This window comes from Glycine soja, chromosome 2 (assembly GCF_004193775.1).
Source record: "Glycine soja cultivar W05 chromosome 2, ASM419377v2, whole genome shotgun sequence".
Lineage (NCBI taxonomy): Eukaryota > Viridiplantae > Streptophyta > Magnoliopsida > Fabales > Fabaceae > Glycine > Glycine soja.
Window position 1 is genome coordinate 24,616,819 of NC_041003.1, and position 5,857 is coordinate 24,622,675.

A 5,857-nucleotide genomic window follows, 5' to 3' on the forward strand; every position below is an offset into this window, starting at 1 on the left:
AACCATACGACGAGCATCATGACTAGAATAGTCAAATTTACAGTCATCAACAATAGTGCCCTCAAAAGGTGCACCTTGACTGGGTAATTTAGTCAATGAAAAGAACAGAGATTGATCAATGATCATAGAAATACCATGCACCTTAGAAGAATAATACCATCCTAAATTTTTAAATTTCTGTAAACGACTTTAACCAGTTCATGATAGTAAGGCAATTTTAAGGACATAAAATCAACCAATCCAGACTTTTGAAACACTTGATAATAGTCAAATGTCTCATCATTAAAGAAATCTGTGTCTAGGTACTTAGGGTCTAAGATGATCCTAGAAGAAAATTGAGATTTGTATCGTAGACATTTATCATCTAAAGAAAATAGAGTAGATGATCATGGAGATGATAAGGAAGGATGAATTGGTGCTGTGGATGCTTCAAATGTTTCGTGGCGGCGATGGCCAGCAGCAGCGGTGATGGAGGATGTTCCCTTTCGCTTCTTCGACGATTCTTCCATTTGATGAAGTTTTAGAGAATTTCAATCGGTGGAATCAAAAGAGGAGTGAAAATATGAACATTGGGCTTTGTGGGACGTGATTTGGTTAAGAATTGAGGGAGATATGAAGGTTTGAAGATTAGGGAAGAAGAGACCCGTCGAGAGGAGTTTGGCTACACAGCGTGACTGGTTTACGTGAGTATTTATAGAAGATGGCATTATATAATTGATTACAAGGTTTGGTAATCGATTACAATACCACTTAGCCTTCTGGTAATCGATTACAGGCTATCTGTTCTTGTGTAATCAATTACACGTAATGGTAATCGATTACTGTGAAATCCTGGAAATTTCTACCCGGGATTTTGTAAACGATGCATTTTGAATGATTATATATAAGTATTATTCAGTGTATATATATATATATATATATATATATATATATATATATATATATATATATATATATATACTCCTGGTAGAAGTAGGTATATTGGGGGAAAGATATGCGGATTAGGCTAATTAACAAAGAGAAATTCATAACTGGATAATTATAGGTTAATTCTCAATTAATTAGTCTAAAAATTATCATTTTGCATGCAACTTAAAATTTAACAAAACCAACATCTGAACCATGCTCGGGGTTTCATTCTGAGCGTTTTGATATATATATATTGCCTACTTTCGAAAACTGGCCCCGACGGGTGCAGAGAAACGCGAGGGACTGGAACCAGAGAAACGGCATGCAAATCGAGGCAGGATTTTAGCATTTCAAAAGGTCAAATTTTTCTCTTCTTGTGACTGAGTATGAGTCACATCTAGAGAAAAAGTGGGCCCCTTTTTGCTCCACTCAAAAGAAGACATGTGGCACATCTTTTTTTTTTAAAAAAGAGAAAAGCCTTTTCTTAAAACACAAAGCCATGTTCTCTCTCCTCACTCAGCCCAAAAGTTCAGAAGCTTTTCTCCCTCTCTCTCTCACGTTGCTATTCCCTTCTTCTTCCTCACCATTGAAGCTCCATCAAAGCTCCAACCTTTGTTCACCAGTTCTGCTCCAAATCGCGAAAGGAAGCCATTTTCGGAGTCGTGAAGCGCACCTCTACATTGTGGGACTTCAAATTTCAGGTTTGGGTAGACATTTTCTCACATAAATTTTCGTGGGTATTGGGTTTTGGGAGATATGATGGGTAGTTTTACTAGGTTTATGCCTTATGGTAGTTATTTGTGAAGGAATTTGTTGAAAGCATGCTAAACTTGTCATGTTTGGTGTGAGTCAAGATTACCCATTCTGTTTTAGGGTTTTATAATGATGCTTTGTGATGTTTGTGTGCTGAAATTTCTGATGGAAAATTCATAGAGATGAAGGGTAGAGTTAACCTAGGGTTAAAAAGTGAGAATGTAGTGATATGAGTGGAAAAGTGTGATGCTTTAAGGATTTGAAAAGCTAAAGCTGGATTTAGTGGTAATTGGAGGCTAAAGTGAGTTGATCCTAGTTTGAAATTTCATTTAGGACTTGTGGAAAAGCTTGGGCTGTGCAAAGGAGGAAGATGAGTGACCAAAGTGAAGGCAAGAGCCATTTCTAGGGTAAATTGGGTGTTGAGGAGTCAAATTTTGATTCGATGGAGTTTTCATCGTAAAACCAGTTTGAGCGAGTTTAGATTAATGTTATAGACTTGTGTGAGATGAGAGTTTGTTTTTTGAAAAATCTTTTCAATACTTCCCTTGTGAAGTCTTCTTGATTTCTTCTCTTGAATCTTGAATTCATCATCTCTTGAATCTTGAAATCAATCTTCTCTTGATTCTTGAATCTTCTTGATTACTTGATCTTGAACTTGTTGAATCATTCTTGAAATCATTCTTTGGGCTTTTTGTCATCATCTTTGTCATTATCAAAACTACTTGAATCAACTTGATTCATCACCATGAAGCTTGCTTCTACAAACCCTTCCTTTGTGTTCAGATTTCTTTACAACAAGAGACCCTCTGATGTGCCATTATTTTCTCCTATTTCTTAACCCTTTTTGCACCATTTTAAGTACTGATTAGTCTTAATTGTCAAATTAATTAGGCAATTTTATTATTTGGGCCCATTCAGCTAATTTGATGTTTTTAATCTAATTTCAGGAATTAATGAAGCATTGGGCTTGAATCCAGAATTGGGCTTGGACTTGAAGAGGGCAGACTATTTTATTCTACAAAATTTTATCTTATCTAGACTTTATCTTATCTAGATATTATTTAGATTTGATCTCATCTAGATATTATTTCATCTAGATCTTATCTTATCTAGATTTGATTTGATTTTTTTTATGGGCTTGGATTTAAAACAAATTTGTAAGCTTTGGGGCTGGAAAACTATATAACATCACCAAGGTTCTAGTTTAGGCCCTCTCTTCTCTCTCTCCTGTTTTCGTTTTTAGTTCTAGGCTTCTCTTCTTATAGACATTTTTTCATTTTGCAATTCCAGTTTTTACTTTTCGTTTCAGCAATAAAATTTTGTTCTTCAATCCATAATTTCGTTCTCTATTGATTTATGGAAGGCTAAGTCTCCAACATTTTTTTTCTCTTGAGTATCAAGCACAGTTCTCTTTGATGTTCTATTATTACTATTAAATTCTGTTCAGTTTTTTCCTCTTCACTAATTACTCTAAATTTGTTGCTATTAATTCATGCATGCTTAGTGCTTGATTAATTGTCTCTATGCTTAATTTACGTTCATGCTTAATGATCGTTTATGATTAATTGGTGTATGTGTTGCTTAATCACATAATGAATGCCTTATGTTAAATTTCGCTTAGTAATTTAATTTAGGGTTGGATTAAGTGGTTGAACTGATAAAGGATAAACTCTCGTAACCTAGGATAAGAGACTTGCTTGTGAATCAAGGGGAAGCAACGCTTTTTAATTATGATATTTTCTAATTCACATCTATTCGTTGTTAAATTTACAAAAGCAAACAACCCCCCCCCCCCATTCGTTACTATTTTCCTACTATCTGTTATGAACATTTGGTGTATCATTGCTCGTTGGGAAACGACCTAGGATCACTTCCTAGTTACTACATTTTAATGTTTATTTGATTCGGGTACAACCTAGATCAAATTTGGCGCCGTTGCCGGGGAGCAGTGTCCAAAGGTTCATAATAGCTAGTGATTCATGTTTTATGTTTAGTTGTTTTATGCTTTCGTGTGTTGTGTTCGTGTTGCGTTAAGTGTTGTTTAGTGTCTTGTTATTTTGTTTAGTGTGGTGTTTTGTTTTAGTTTTTCTGTTCAGTGCTTCCCCTGTTTCAGTTTTTGTGTTTGCTGTGAATAGTGCTTTGCGACGGATTTAGCGACCACTTTTGTTGAATTGGAAACAGGGTAGTAGTGGAAATCCCTTAGTGACGGATTTTAGAGACCACCCTTGCTGAATTAATTGGGATTTTTTGTTTTGGTAGCTATAGTTATTATTTTTAGCTGAATTTTTTTTGTGGTCACTTCTTTTGATCCATATTTTGTGGGAAAAATAGCTGGAGCCCTTAGTTTGGTCAGATTTGAAAGTTCCCGAAAAGTAGCAAATTTGATTTTTGTGAAAACTTCAAACGGTCATAACTTTTGCTCCGATTATCAGAATCGCTATTATTATATATGTATTTGGGGTAGAAAAAATTTTCCCATGCTGTGGCAGCCTGCCATAGGCCGATTGAGGTCTCCTTCTTCCAAAAATTGCGATTTTGTCAAAAGTTTTTTATTTTCCAAGTATTATTCTCTTATTTTTCTTAACTTATCATTTTTAGCTTTTATAGTTAGACTTTGAATTTTCGTTTGAAATTTTTTGTGCTATCTTCTCATCATTTTATAAGGTTTCTCACAAAATTTCAAGTCATTTGGATATCATTCAATGGTAGCTGTAGTTCAAACCTACATTGTTACTTGCATAAAAAGACAACTAGTTGTGCATGCTGAATATAGTGTATAACTAGAGGCAATCCATCTGACTTACAACCCTTTGATCCTGAGATAGATAGGACATTTCATTGATTAGTTAGACATCATTTAGTACCTTTTGAGCATCCTGAGCATTCTGTTATTGGTGATTTTGAGCATTATAGTTTTGAACATTTTGAGAACATGGCACAACCTCCACCCCGTGAGAAGACTCTAAGGGAAATGGCTGCACCTGATTTCACCAATGAAAGCTTGTGCATCCAATACCTTGATGAGGATGTCCCATATGTTCTTAAAGCTTGACTGATCCATTTGCTCCAAAGTTTCATGGCCCTGCAGGTGAAGACCCGCACAAACATCTGAAAGAATTCCATATTGTCTGCTCCACCATGAAACCCCCAGATGTCCAGGAGGATCACATATTTCTGAAGGCTTTTCCTCATTCTTTAGAGGGAGTGGCAAAGGACTTGCTATATTACCTTGCTCCAAGGTCCATCACGAGCTGGGATGACCTCAAGAGAGTATTCTTAGAAAAAATTTTCCCTGCTTCCAAGACCACGACCCTCAAAAAGGATATTTCAGGCATTAGACAACTCAGTGGAGAGAGCTTATATGAATACAGAGAGAGATTTAAGAAACTATGTGCCAGTTGCCCTCACCACCAGATTTCTGAGCAGCTTCTTCTCCAATATTTTTATGAAAGACTCAGTAACATGGAGAGAAGTATGATAGATGCTACCAGTGGTGGAGCCCTTGGAGACATGACCCCTGCTGAAGCCAGAAATTTAATTGGGAAGATGGCTTCAAACTCCCAGCAATTTAGTGCCAAAGGTGATGCTATTGTCATTAGAGGAATGCATGAAGTAGCCACAAATTCATCTTCATCAGCTAAGACTAAGAAGCTTGAAGGTAAACTAGATGCCTTGGTTAACCTGGTAACCCAACTGGCCATGAATAAAAAATCTGCACCTGTTGCTAGACTCTGTGGTTTGTCCTCCTTTGCCGACCACCACACAAACCTTTGCCATTCTGTGCAACAATCTGAAGCAATTGAACAGCCTGAAGCTTATGCTGCAAACATCTACAACAGACCTCCTCAACCTCAGCAGCAAAATCAGCCACAACAGAACAATTATGACCTCTCCAGCAACGGGTACAATCCCGGGTGGAAGAATCATCCCAACCTTAGATGGTCGAGTCCTTCACAACAGCAACAACAACAACAACAACAACCTTATTTTCAGAATGTTGTTGGCCCAAGCAGACCATACATTCCTCCACCAATCCAGCAGCAACAATAGCAACAGCCCCAGAAACAACAAACAGTTGAGGCTCCTCCGCAACCTTCCCTTGAACAACTTGTGAGGCAAATGACTATGCAAAACATGTAGTTTCAACAAGAGACCAGAGCTTCCATTCAGAGCTTAACTAATCAGATGGGAAAAT

At 36.8% G+C, this 5,857-nt stretch overlaps 1 non-coding gene across 1 annotated transcript; it reads right to left on the reverse strand.

Annotated features, from left to right (window-relative positions):
* Positions 1 to 4,971: 4,971 nt before the first annotated feature.
* On the reverse strand, positions 4,972 to 5,078 carry LOC114404210. Its single transcript, XR_003664859.1, has one exon. It is a non-coding gene; the product is annotated as a small nucleolar RNA R71 (small nucleolar RNA).
* Between the last annotated feature and the right edge of the window lie 779 nt (positions 5,079 to 5,857).